Genomic DNA, 14,127 nt, shown 5'->3' on the forward strand with positions numbered 1-14,127 from the left:
TGCTTTAAATATATCGTGCCACTCCCTTCAGGCCTGTAGAGTTTCTGCTGAAAAATCAGCTGATAACCTTATGGGAGTTCCCTTGTATGTTGTTTGTTGCTTTTCTCTTGCTAATTTTAATATTTTATCCTTATCTTTAATTTTTGTCAGTTTGATTACTATGTACCTTGGTGTGTTACTCTTTGTGTTGATCCTGTGTGGGACTCTCTGCACTTCCTGGACTTTGGTGACTTGTTTCCTTTCCCAAGTTGGGGAAGTTTTTGGTTATTATCTCTCCAAAAATTTTCTCAGGTTCTTTCTCTCTCTCTTTCTGCGACCCCTATAATGCAAATATTAGTGAACTTCATGCTGTTCCAGAGTTCTTTGAAACTATCCTCATTTCTTTTCATTCTTTTTTCTATTCTGCAGTGGTGATTTCCATTAATCTGTCTTCTAGCTCATTGTTCCATTCTTCTGCCTCATTTAGTCGATTTTTTGTTCCTTCTAATGTGTTATTCATTTCAGTGATTTTATTCTTCAACTCTGGGTATTTATATTTTCTAACAATTGCTGTGCATCTACACTCCTCTTGAGTTCTCTGAACATCTTCACCAATATTACTTTAAACTCTCAGATAAATTGCCTATCTCCTCATCACTTATTTCTTCTTCTGGGATTTTATCTTGTGCCTTGGCCTGGGAGATATTCCTCTGCCACCTCATATTGTCTATCTTTGTATTTGTATTTTTAGGTAGGTTATGTTTCTTGACCTTGGAGAGGTGGCCCCCTATGTGGGAGGTGTCCTACGCATCCCAGCAGTACACTCTTGTCCCCCAAGGGCCAGGGTCCAGCCGGTCCCAGGGTAGAGTTTGGTCTTTATTTGTGGATTCCTTCCACAGGCTTTGGGATTGTTGTTTTCTTATTTCTAGTATCTGCCCCTGGTGGATGAGGCTGGACTAGAGGCACATACAGGTTTCCTGGCAGGAGGAGCCGATGCCTGCCCACTGCTGGGTGACGCTTCATCCTGTACCTCTGGTGGGTAGGGCCATGTCTGGAGGTGTTTGTGGCTTAGGCCGTCTGCTGATTAGTATGTTGTTTGGCCTGAGGCTTCCCTATAAACTGTTGGGTGGGGCTAGGTCTTGGTGCTAATAATCCAATCAAGATGTCAGCCTCCAGGAAAGCTCATGTAGGTGAACACTCCTGGAATGTCCATCACCAGCTTTTATGTCCCCAGGGTGAGCTGTAGCCATCCCCTGCCTCCCCAAGAGACCTTCCAAAACCAGCAGGCATGCCTGGCCCAGGTTCCTATGAAATCACTGCTCTGCCCTTAAACCTGGTGCACATGAGATTCTGTGTACTGTTGCCAAGAGAATGAAGTCTCTGTTTCCCCAAATCCCATGGGGTTCCTGGAGCTAAGCCCCGCTGGCCTTCAAAACCAAATGTCCTGGGGTCTCCTCCTCCCAATGCCAGAACCCCGGGCTGGGGAGCCTGACGTGGGCTTAGAGTTCTCACTCCTGTGGGAGGGCCTCTGCAACTTAATTATCCTTCAGCTTGTGGGTCACCCACCCAGGGGGTATGAGACCTGATTGTATCGTGAGCATGCCCCTCCTACCATCCTGCTGTGGCTCCCTCTTTATGTTTCCAGTTGAAGAAGATCTTTTTTTGCTAGGTTCTGTTCTTTTTTTTCATTGGTTATTTAGCAGTCAGTTGTGGTTTCATTGTAGTCACGAGGCAAAGCGAGCTCGTGGTCCTATCACTCCGCCATCTTGACCCCAGATAGTGTTATTTAGCCTTGATATAAAAATCTATTTTAAATACTGCATGGTATCAGTTATATGTGGAATCTTAAAAAAAAAAAGTCAAACTCATAGAAACAGGACCTGCAGGGTGGGAGAAATAGAGAGAGATTGGTAAATGGGTACAAACTTTCAGTTTTGAGATGAATAAGGCCTGAGGAGCTAACATATAACATAATGACTATTGTTGATAATACTGTATTGTGTAATTGAAATTTGCTAAGAGAGTAGAACTTAGATGTTCTCAAACACACACCAAAAGACAAATATGTGAAGTGATGGATGTGTTAATTAACTAGATAGAGGGGGAATTCTTTCACAGGGTATACATTTATCAAAGCATCACAATATATAGTATAAAATCTTATAATTTTATTTGTCAATTATACCTCCATAAAGCTGAAAAAAATCTGTTTTAAAAAGAAAACCACTCTAACTTTGGAACTTGCACCTCTCATCATAAATTTAGCTAAATATATCCTTTCTTCTCCTGGAATCATTATCTTTAGCATCCATAGGGTAACCTGCATTCCCCTGGAAAACACTTATATGCAGTAGGACAGAGATTTCTTTATTGCTTATGTGTTTTAAATGTTTACAGACATATTTAGGATGTGGAGGGACTTCTATCCATAACTAGACTTTCTCTAAACATTCCCTAAGTGATCTCTCTTTTTCTCTCCATCTCTTTTATTTAATTCTATATGATGCAGAATATCCCTTTTAAAGCCAGATCTAATCCTACTGCCTGCAGAATAATGTACAAACTCTTGAGTCTGACATTCAGTTTGACAATGCCGGTCTGCCTTCCAGCTTTATCTTGCACCACAGCCTTCCAATCATTCCATACCTCAGTCACAGTGGAGTACTTGCCTTTGCTGAAATTGACCTGTAGTTTCTTCTCTCCATAACATGGCTTCTGCTATTCTTTCCTTGTGGAATCCTTTCCCATTATTCTCCTTGCTGGGATTCTATCAGTCCTTCACAGCTCAGCTCAAGTAGTGCTATTTTACATCTCCTTACTAAGAGCTAATGTTTCCCTTCCCTACTTTCCTATTACTTTCATTGCGTGTTGTGTCTCTACAACACTTAATTTACCTTATATTAAAATTAAGAGTGATATGTGTTGATGTGTGTGTGTGTGTATGTGTGTTTACTCAACTAGACTGTGGACTTTCTGGGAGCCATGAGCAAATTTTTAATTAATTTTATTCATTCAATAATGAATGAAGCTAGTCACTGTCTTAAATGCTCTCGTGAAGCTCCTGATCAATCAGGAAAGTCAGATATTAACAAACAATTATAAGTGTGTTGACTATAATGATGGAGAAATGCAGGTTTTAACAGAAGCAGATAATAAGGGGACATAATTTCGTCTAGGGGAAGAGGGAATGCTTCCTGGAAGAAGTACTGTTTAAAGTGAATTCTAATTCTAGGAAGTAGCTAGTTGAAAGTGGAAAGGGAATTGAAAAAGTGGTTGGGAACAGTATCTAAGAAATCTCAGACTTCAGAAATAACAACGTGTTCTAAGTACTGAAAAAAGTCAGAGTTACGGGAAGTTAACAAATGAGAGGGAGTGTGGCATGATGTGAAGCTTATAGAAGCAGGCAGGGGCTGGAGTCCTAGGAATTTATTATTTTATCCTGGGGGCAGTAGGAAATCATTGGAGTTTTTAATAAGGGGAATGCGGAGATCAGAATTATGTTGTTAAAAGTGCACATTGGCTGCAGTATGAAAGAGATTGGAGGCATAAGAGTAGATGTGGGAAGCCAGTTTTTTTGCGGGGCAGGGAAGGCTTGGGACTGATTTTATTTGTTTGTCTTTCATAAAAATCCAGGCATTGACAGTGGTGACTTAGATCATTAGATATTTGTATGCCCTGTAATATTGAGTACAACTGTTTGTTTCCAGTATAGCTAATAAATGTTTCTTGAACAGAAGTAAATTAATTGACACATCACATGTAAACCACAAGACATTACAAGACAGTGTCAGGAAGACATTTCAAACAATTGGGCATTCTTCTCCAGGTGACCTCCTCAGCTCTGAGAGCCCAAGATCTGCGAGCCCAAGATCTGCTTAGCCCAGAGTAAGCCATTCCTTCTTAGGTAACTGTGAAGGTTCTGTATCAGGAAGAAAATGCTGTAGCCAAAGCAACTGCCTACCTCATTTGATGGGAAACTTCCCTGTAAAGGTCACTTGTTAAGTATTGGTGGAAATGACATTTCTTTCAGCTTTGAGGAGGGAAGCTCATACTTTCTCATTAGCTGGCTCCTGCTTTGGTTGCTAATATTTCAAAATAGGCAAATAAAATCTCTCCCTTAGCTTGCTGCATAAAAACAACAGCTTATGCTTTTACTCTTTTTTTTTTTATAAGAGAACAAATCCACACTTTTATTTTCTTTTCAATAAGTTTAAATCCTTGAGAGGTACAGCATCACACGGATTCTGTGTCCAATGGCCTTAGCAGGAAGATTGCTTCGGAATTTGGCATGAACCATGCCACTGTTTCCATGAGCACGAGTTACCTTTCCCCAGATTACTCTGGTTTTGTTCGTTTTCCACCAGGAGTTACTGTGTTGTTCTTTGCTTTGTACACATAAGCACATCTCTTGCCCAGATAGAATTCAGTTTCATCTCGAGCATAAACACCTTCAATTTTAAGAAGAGCTGTGTGTTCCCTCTGGTTCCGGAGACCCCTCTTATAGCCAGCAAAAATGGCCTTGGACCACAGCCTTCCAGACATATTTATTGTTTTGGAAGTCCTGTTCCCAGCAGGCCTCCGCAGTCTCCAAGATGGCTGAAAGAGTGCTTTTACTCTTTTGTGAAGTCTGAAAATCAGTCCAGGTGTGATATTTGATTATCTTCTGTTGGAGCATTTTTTATGCTTACTAATTTTTTAAAAAATTTCAATATAACCATTTATCGCTAAAAAGGGAAGCATATGTTGGTATGCACAGGTGGGATTCAAGAAGACAGGTAAAGGATAATTTCTTCTTTGTCACACTTTCACCTTGAAATGAACATAATTACAACATATTAGAAACTATCTAAAATATTTTTTAAAGAGAAAAGAACAGATAAGCAGATATCCGAGGACAGCAGCCAATTATCTAAGGCAAAATTATTCCGGACAGCGGGGAGATATATCTATATCTGTATGCTTTCAGTTACCAAATGGATACACTCAAATACAATTACCTTTTGATTAAGTTTTTTTCATTGTGACAAAACAAAAAAACTTGATCCCATTTTCTTCAAACCCAGTGTTCTCATCTGTAAAATGGGGATAATAATATGTACTTCATGAAGTTGTAAGGATTAAATTTTTTTAATATTATATAAAAAAGTACATAAACTATTTGACTAATGAAATAATATATAGAAATCATACTAAGATGCTCTGCATATCTAGTCTTCTCTACTCAACCTGAAAGGTTTGATATTATTAGAAATAATTACATTACAGATTGAATCAAGGGACATTTTAGACAAAAATTTTCTCACTTTATTGAAATACAATTGACATATAGCATTGTGCAAGTTTAAGGTGTTCATGTGTTGATTTGATACATGTATGTATTGCTAAATAATTATCACCTTAGCTTTAGCCAGAAGTACTATCAGGTCACGTAATTACTATTTCTTTTTTTTCTGGTAAGAACGTTTAAGATCCACTCTCTTAGCAACTTTCAGGCATAATATAGTATTACTAACTATAATCACCATGCTGTACATTAAATCTCCAGAACTTATTCATCTTAAACCTGGAAGTGCATATACCCTTGGATGTAGACAAATTTTTAAGTAGTTGCAATTAGTCTTTGGTTCACTCATTTGCTCCTTTTCATTCCTCTGTGAATCCCTGGTTCATCCTCCTCCATATTCCTGGTGTCCTCATGATAATTTCTAGTTGATAGTTGCTTCCCTTTCTGCAGCCTATTCAGACTTAACATCTCCCAAGGTATTTCACAATAGATTCCAAAATGAGTTAACTTTTCCCCTAACCTTATTTAAACTCTGAACCTCTTCATGGGGCTGACCTTAGCTAGGTGTTAGGAAGAAAGTACTCTTAATAAACTAATTTGAATCAAAGCATTTGGTTAATTTAGTCTTTATGGGTATATTTAATTTTAAAAAGAAGACAGTCATTAATCCAAGTTGTGATTTTGTAGTGGAATTTTAAACTCTGTAAAGGAAATGTCTTTTAGGTCAGGTAACAATTTAACTAGCAGTAGTTCTTAATCTTAGCTGCACATTGGAATCATTTGAGAATCTTTGAAAAGGTACCAGGACCCCACTCTTAGAGATTCTAACATAATTGGTCTGCAGTGGGTCCCAGGTACTGGAATTTTTAAACATCCCAGATGGATTCTAATGTGCAGCTAGGTTTGAGAACCACCAGGTTGGAATGACTGTCTTGATTTAGCTTTCAATATTAAAAAATTTTCAATTTTCTGTTATGTAAGTTATATACATATTAATTGCTACATCTGGGGAAAGAAGGCTGGGAAAATATTTAATTGAAAGGTAACAGAATAATTATAATTTGTGTCATCAAATCCAACTCCCACATTTTACTAATGAGGAAACAGACTCAAATGATTAAGGTTACCCAGCTAGTTAGAGATAGAGCCAGGTTAAACTTTAAATGACTTAAACAATAGGATATTTTTAAAATCCCAAATATTTTTTTTCTAAAATTTAATGTAATTTATTTATTAATGGACTAAACTTATTTTAGAGCAAGATTCATTTATGCAAATGACAAACATTCAAACAATGCACAAAGATCCAAAATGAAAAGCAAATCTCTGATTCCGTTTCAAATCATACTTTCAAAGGTACTTTTTAAAAAATAATTTCTACACAAAGAGTATAACTTATCTTCCACAAGGCGGCAGTATTGCTTATTCTTCAATATGGTCCCCAAGGCCTGATGCTTCCCTAATTGTCCAGGGTTGACTATGAAGACTCAAGTCCTCCCAGAGACAGAATCAGGTCCTGGTACTGAAATGCCATGTCAAAGCCAGATTCTTGATCCCTGATGAAAACCAGAAGTGAGCAAATAACTGTACCAGACAGTTGTAACCATGTGGAGAAACAGTAGGAATAGATCCAGGACTGAGGTAACCAGTGGAAGCAAAGGGCAAGGTGCTATCTGGAAACCTACCAATTGCTTCTCTCTGGGGAGGCACTAACAGGGCTAGGGTCCAGTTTTGTGAAAATGTGCATCCAACTCTGTCACGCACAAAATTTTCCCTTTATGACAAACTGATCTAAGGCTATAGGACCAGTCAAGGGTTTCTATGGTATTCCTATGGCTCCAGAAGTCTCTGGGCTGCTAGAAAAAGGCCTGGATTTTTTGATAGTGCCCTTCTGCAAAAAGTGTTAAGAGGGTCATGTTTGGTTTTCCCAACCTTGTAGATTCCCAGCCAGGAACAAGTGATAAAGAGCACAGATGCTCCAGTTCTTGTCACTAAGTGCTAGAGACCAAAGATGTAAGATTTTTAGACTTTCTGTGTGATATAATGTATCTACTAGAATAAAAGGTTTGCTACTGGTGATTCCTTTAGGATCCTAAGAGAATGACCCTTCTTTGTGACATTCAGGAATTGGCTTCTCCAGGACCTAGGAGAGAACAGAACTGAAGAAAGCTGTAAAATGATCAAATCATAGGAAGAGAAAACTCCTTTTAATTTCCACAAACCTTGAGATTATTATGGCAGAAATGGGGGCTGGAGCAAAGAATGGACTATGGGAGAGAAAAGGATTATGGGAGGGAAGATCTGTCCCAAGATGAATCTAGGCAAATCAAAGAGAAAAAGACATGTGGGAGGCATTTATGGGGTTTGCAAGATAAAGCTCTAATGACTATGGATGTATAGTGATCTGTTTGGAATCCTTTGGAGTTATGGGTTTATTTTCCAGCATAGAACGTAGAGCAAAGACCAAGAACACAATTTTTATTTTTCCTAATCAAAGGACTCTTTAAAACCTTCCAAACTCTTAGACCAACGTGTAGTTCAAAAGGTCTTTGGTAACCAACGATAGGCACTGAGCCTAATGGCAACAAGAAACAAGAGAGACATCATATTAAATATTGTAAGTCATAATGTCAATTCAAGTTAACATCCTTACTTTCCACAAGCATTATTCCTTTTAGGGGCTCCTAGCTATTTCTCAATGATGTTCCTAATTTCAACTATGAAGTTATACTTTTTTGTGTGGGGGGGTACACTGTATCCAGACTTCATTTTAGATTAGGGCACTTGGCAATGTATTCTATCATCATGGTTTATAATGGGAAATCCTGACCATTTCTTCATGAAGCTTGGAAATCTTATATAGTCCTGACAGAACTTTGACTGATAAACAAAAGAAACAAGATGCTGGGTTTCTTTTTCTGGGTTTGAAGCGACAATAAGTTTTGCACAGGGTGTATAATGTAGTTGATGAGTACTTCCAAACCTCAAGCTGGAAATATGAAACCTGATCAAAAGTCAATGAGGAAAACCTGATTGCTATTAGAGACTATTAGGAGAGTCCACCTTGAGGATTTTTGTCAATAATGCAAGCAGAATGCCATGATCTTTGCTACAGGGTTAATAGAATCACGGAGAAATGTCAAAAAATGACCACTAAGTTCTCTTAATTTCACCTTAATTAAGTAAAAGGTAGGTGTGAAAATGAAGAAGGAAATAGCATTGCCAGTACCATGTCATGCCCATCCTTGCCCTGGAGCCAGGTGCACAGTAACTAGGAAAGATGCTCTTAGAGATCAATGAAAAGGTATATGTCTCTTATTTTCTGAGAATACTGTCTGCTTGGTAGATTGCTCATCAATATCTGATTCCCCTTCTTGTGGGAGGACCACACTTACCCATCCTGATGAGCTCAGGTGTCACCATGTGACTTTCTCTGGCCATTGAAATGTGAGTGGAGGCTTTGGGGGTTCCTCTGGCATAGGTTTTAAGAGCCAAAGGATGCTTTTTTCCCATGTTCCCTTTACCCTCTGCCATGATGACTAGTAATATTCCAGGTAGAAGTTGCTCCAGCAGCCTGACTGCCAGAGTAAAGATCATGATGCAGAACTGGGCTCCTTTCCTGGCCTCTAATGCACATGTGCAAGCAAGATGTAAACTTTTGTTGGTTTAAGCCACTGAGATTTTGGGTTGTTTGTCACTGTAGCACAACCTGGCCTATCCAGTTTGATTGATTTGTTCAGTCTACTACATACATTCTCAATGTGAATAATATTGTGCCCAAGGGGGCAGAAATTAGTCCTTAGAGGGCAAAAGAGCCTTACTCTTTTTATGTATAAAGCACAGATACACATACAGTACACAGCAAGTACACAATATATCTGTGCTGTTAAATTCTCATGGAGTACGGGAGCGACTAAAGGAGAAAAGTCTTTAAAAGGCTCATTAGGAGGCAATAATGAAATAAAAGTTGAGAAACATTGGTTTATAACACAGAAGGTAATGGTCAGATTATCTTTATAAAGTCTAATCCAAAGGCTCTCAGCTGTGGTTTAAACATTTAAACCTACTGGAGAGCTTTTTAAAAACACTGGTATCCAAGTGTGGTTTTCAAAGATTCTAATTTAATTGATGGAATCCACACATTGGTATTTTTTTTAAAGCTCCAGGTAATTCTAATTTGCACACAAGGTTAAGACCCACCGGACCAGACATTCTCAAAGACAAAGCAGCACTGCTTCCCTCGGGGAGAGAAATAGCACAGCGCACTGGAAATGGCTGGCATGGAGTACAACTCACTCCTATTTTAGAAGGGCTATTCTGGCCTCACACCAGGTAGCAAAATGCTGGATTTATCAAGAAGAGTCAGCAATGTCCAATTTCTGTATTTTATCTTTTTTATTTCATGACACACTATTTGAATGCAGAGGGTCCTTTATGACTCATTTGGAAAGCATAAGAAAGGAAAAAGTATGGCTGTAGTTATTCCTGGACTAGTACCCATAGTCAGCATTTTCTGCAGAGATGAAATGTGGAAATCATCTCTATCTTCAGCTCCTAAAATTTTGAGTTCTTAGTAAGTCAAAAAGCTACTCAACGTGGGATCTTTTTTGTCCTCTATACATAGGGAAACTCTAGATGCCAGGGGGATACTTTCATATTGATTGTGAAAATTAAAAGTTAAATAAAAATGTTAAAAAATTAATAAAGCACTTGTTTCTTCTTAGAAAGGGGTCATGGTGAAATCACAGTGCTGAAGGATTATCATGGCTGAATTTGGTCATTAGACATACCATCACTTGTTCTTTCCTGAAATGTCACTTGGAATTGACAATGATATGGCTGTATTTCTAGCCAGAAAGTGAAAATTATAATGTGTTGATTAACAAGGATATCATTTTACATTTTCCTTTTATACATCTTCACAGGAGGTGATATTTACATTGATCTCATTTATTTGGAGGTTCTAACTAAAAGGTGTAGATGGCTTTCCTGATGTTATTTTTGGTCACTGAGCACTTAGTTTAAGGGCAAAGGTGGAGGTATTTGCAGGCATTACTTGTGAAATTCCTTGAAACGAGAAAATAAAATTTCTAGGAAATTCTTCTTGGGAAGGAGAGAGTCAGCATCAGTTGTCCAAGTTGACAAATGCTCACAACTAGTTTGTCAACGCTTTGTTGATGATTTTGGCACATGCAGAAATGAGAAAATCAAGTGTTTAAGGTTATTTGTAGAGACAAAGGTGGATTTGAGATGCAGAGTTGGATAAAATGTGGATCCAAGAAGGTTTAAATGCTAATTCATCAGTGGTTCATCATCACTTAATTCTAAAGAAGGGCAACAGTGTGTTGTAATGAATCCTTTTCAAAATGCCTACTGGCCTCACTTACTAAAGACGGGGAGAGCAACTCAGTGTTATATGATGCTGCTCCCCTAGCCACGGCTGATTGGATAAGAGGTAGACATGTGACCTAAGTTTGGGCTAATTATATTCTCTCTCCCAGATATTTGGAATTGGGATGCAGTTTCTAGTTAGTTTTTCTTGGGCACTGGAGCTAGTAGGTCATAAAGAGCTGGGGCTAGACTGCCATTTTGTACCAAGGGCATGCTGAAGCAGAGAAAGCCAATCTTCAGAGAAAAAAAGATATTGAGCCTAGAAGAGATGAAAAGAATACCTTTAGTTCTTGACTTTCAAGTTCCATGTCAAGTTCCTTGGCTGGCGAAGTCCCATGTTAAGACCTGGCTGTCCTGCTGGCTTTGGTTCTGCAAGACACTGCTGTATCCTTTGGATAATCATCATCCCCTGTGCTTAAGCTAGTTTGAGTGGGTTTCCGTTCCTTTCAAGCAATTATCCCTGATTAAGACAGCGTTCTTCTCCACAAAGAACAGCTAAAATCCATGAAGGACATGGGCCACATTTACTGCAGATGTTCAGCTTCTTAAAATTTTGCTTGAATTATCCAGATTAGCCTTCCAGTGGATGAACTGGCTATTTAATACAACAGATGTGGCAGGCTTTGTGAGCAAATGGGTCACAAACAAATGCTGAATGGCACGAAATCTTTGCAGCAATGGGCACATGTTTTACCATATATGTTCTAAACAAAAAGGCAAAGATCCAAACATGCAAAACCTTATGGTTACATTTTTCCTTCTCTAACCTAATTAAGCCCTTAATAGTATAGCTAGATTTAAAGGAGGTCTGCATAGCAATTTAATGTCTCCATTATAAAGGGTTGAAAAGATGCTAAAATGGATAGAATAATCAGCTCTATCAGTTCTATTAATTTCTAGCCCCCCTTTTGCTTCTGCTTTAGACCCCTGACACCAATTATGCAAATTTGCTCACACAGAGCCTGGTTGCTTTTGCATTGTAATTTAAATGTAGGTGTCTTATGAAGACAAAAGGAAATGCATTGTCCTTTTCAAAATTTAGAATTTGAAGGGATTCACTGATTTTGTTCCTGTCGAATTACCAGGCAGCTGGAGAAACAGCTGGACCAGTTTCTGAACATCAACAAAAAACCTCAAGTCTGAATTACAATAGGGGTTTTTATCAGAATTTTATAGTATTGTTTAATAAATGCAAAACACACTTTACTAGTAATTGGCTTCTTTCCTGTTTACATTAGCAAATGTGTTATGAAGATGGAGCCAAATGCACTAAGATTTGCTTGATACACTGAGAGAAATCAATTTGGACTTTATTTTAAGGACTACAGAGTCCATTTTGAAGGAGGATCTAAAGAGCCCTTACCTAACCTGTCTTAGTTTCTTAGGGGCAGTATGTTTATTGGTCCTTCAGAATTGCTTAGGTTCAATACCCAGTTCTATTAACTGTGTGACCTTTGGTAAATTACTCAACCTCTCTGTGTTTTAATTTTCTCATTTGTAAAACTGGGGATAAAAAAGTGCCTACTTCATTGGGTACTTGTGAGAATTAAATGATTAGTTTCTATGAAGCACTTAACACATTGCTTAGCATACAGTAAGCATCATTAGTCATTATTATACCCCCAAATACAAAAATATGTTTTCCTAAAATTTTAGCCAGTGGAATTAAATTATTCCAATTAATACAATTTAATTTTTTTTTAAGTGAAGGTGCTGGGGATTGAACCTAGGACCTCATGCATGCTAAGCATGCACTCTACCGCTGAGCATACCTACCCCTCTTCAATTAATGCAATATTGTTTCAAACCCAGTTAATGACTCAAAAGTAGAGAAATAGACATATGTCTGCCTCTTTACAGGCAGAGCAGTGTGGATAAGTAATGGTGTAGAGTCATGTATATTCAAGCTGCCTTGATCTCAAAGATCAGGCTCCTACTTCCTTATGAGAACCACATTCTTCTCAGTAGGTTGGTTCGTTGGCTGTCCTATCTTAGGACGGGGCCAGCATGTTCCAGTTAACTATACGTGGACAAGGTACACTGGGTCAAGATGGGTACAAGGTGGAGCCAGCTGCAGGTTCTGGGAGGAAATCCTTGCCTCACTGGTACACATCAGAAGGGCAAGAAATAGGGAAGTGAGGGTATCTTGGGAAAGCAGCTGATGAGAAATGACTCAGTTTTAGAAAGTTTTTCTGAGGTGGATATCACAGTGCTGGGTGTTCCAGGAGAGGGAGTGTTCAGAGATCTGCTGTTTGCATGGGGGATATAGACCAATAGCAGCATATTAGGCCCTTTCTCAGAGGGAGGGACTGTGATTTTTTTTGGTGTATCAAGACAAGGGAGCAAATTAAAGGAACCTAAAGGAATTCAGATTCCAGAAGTAGGGGCAAGATCTCACCAATCAGACAGACTCTGTGTCAGAAATGGAGCATGTGACCAAAGCCATAGCAGTAATGGTAAATTACACTGGTTGTTGGGATAAAGATTGGTCAGGATGGTCCTAGGGGTGGGTTGGGTAGAATGTTCATGTCCAGTGGGCCCACCTATACGGATAAGGATAAAAAAGGCTGGAAGGGGGAGGGAGAAAAGAACACCAGGATGTTTATGAGGGAGTGAAGCAGTTCTTTAGACAGTTTCTTTTGTCTTCTAAACTTTGAGTCACAGAAAGCACTATTGAAATTCTGGACATTTTCTCAATGGAAGAATGGTGGTCTTTAAGAATGTCTTACATCAGCTTGGGCAACACCTGAACTATATTCCCTGTGTAACTCCTACATTTCTCCTGGCTATAAACTCCAAGAGATTAGACATTCTCTCTCTCCCTTTCTCCTTTTCTCTCTCTCTCTCATGTCCTTGAAGAACCTGCTTCGTAGCATGCAAGGAAGAACTAGACTTATTTAGTATGGCATAAAAATCTACTTTGAAAAATCACATTTTATGATTAACAGATTAGGGGAGCAGAATGGCTTTTGGAATCAGAATTGCACTAGTTGCAGAGGAAAATGATCTGTGAGAGTTAGATGCTGGTCAAATATCCTTGTGGTTGATCTTGGATTAATAAACCCCGCTAACAATCACTCATCATAACTACTTCTTGTTGCAGAAAAAAATTCCTCGTCATATCTACCATCTTACCCTGTTGTCTGAATTATGTAGGTAGATAAACTGAACACGTGGGAATCAGAGACTAAGTGCATTGGTTATCCCATTAGCACTTGCTGAATGATTGAGGTGCTCAGTGTGCATTACAAGATGATGATGATGACAATGGTTAGCAATGAAGGAAGAAAAGGAAAAGGAAAGGGACAGAGAAAGGCAAGAAACAGCTGTAACTCTAAGGCAATTGGCTTACTAATCACTGCTGCTGAAGTGATCACAAAACATTGTTTTCAGTTATTCAGAGGCTGGTTCTCCAGTTTGTGTATCATCTCAGGTTTTTGCTTCAGTTGTCTCCTTCCACTGATTGCCCTTTG

At 38.7% G+C, this 14,127-nt stretch overlaps 1 pseudogene; it reads right to left on the reverse strand.

The window, feature by feature from the left end:
* Positions 1-4,149: 4,149 nt before the first annotated feature.
* LOC102505868 lies at positions 4,150-4,561 on the reverse strand (annotated as a pseudogene).
* Positions 4,562-14,127: the final 9,566 nt, after the last annotated feature.

The sequence above is a fragment of the Camelus ferus genome, chromosome 6 (genome assembly GCF_009834535.1).
Source record: "Camelus ferus isolate YT-003-E chromosome 6, BCGSAC_Cfer_1.0, whole genome shotgun sequence".
Taxonomy (NCBI): domain Eukaryota; kingdom Metazoa; phylum Chordata; class Mammalia; order Artiodactyla; family Camelidae; genus Camelus; species Camelus ferus.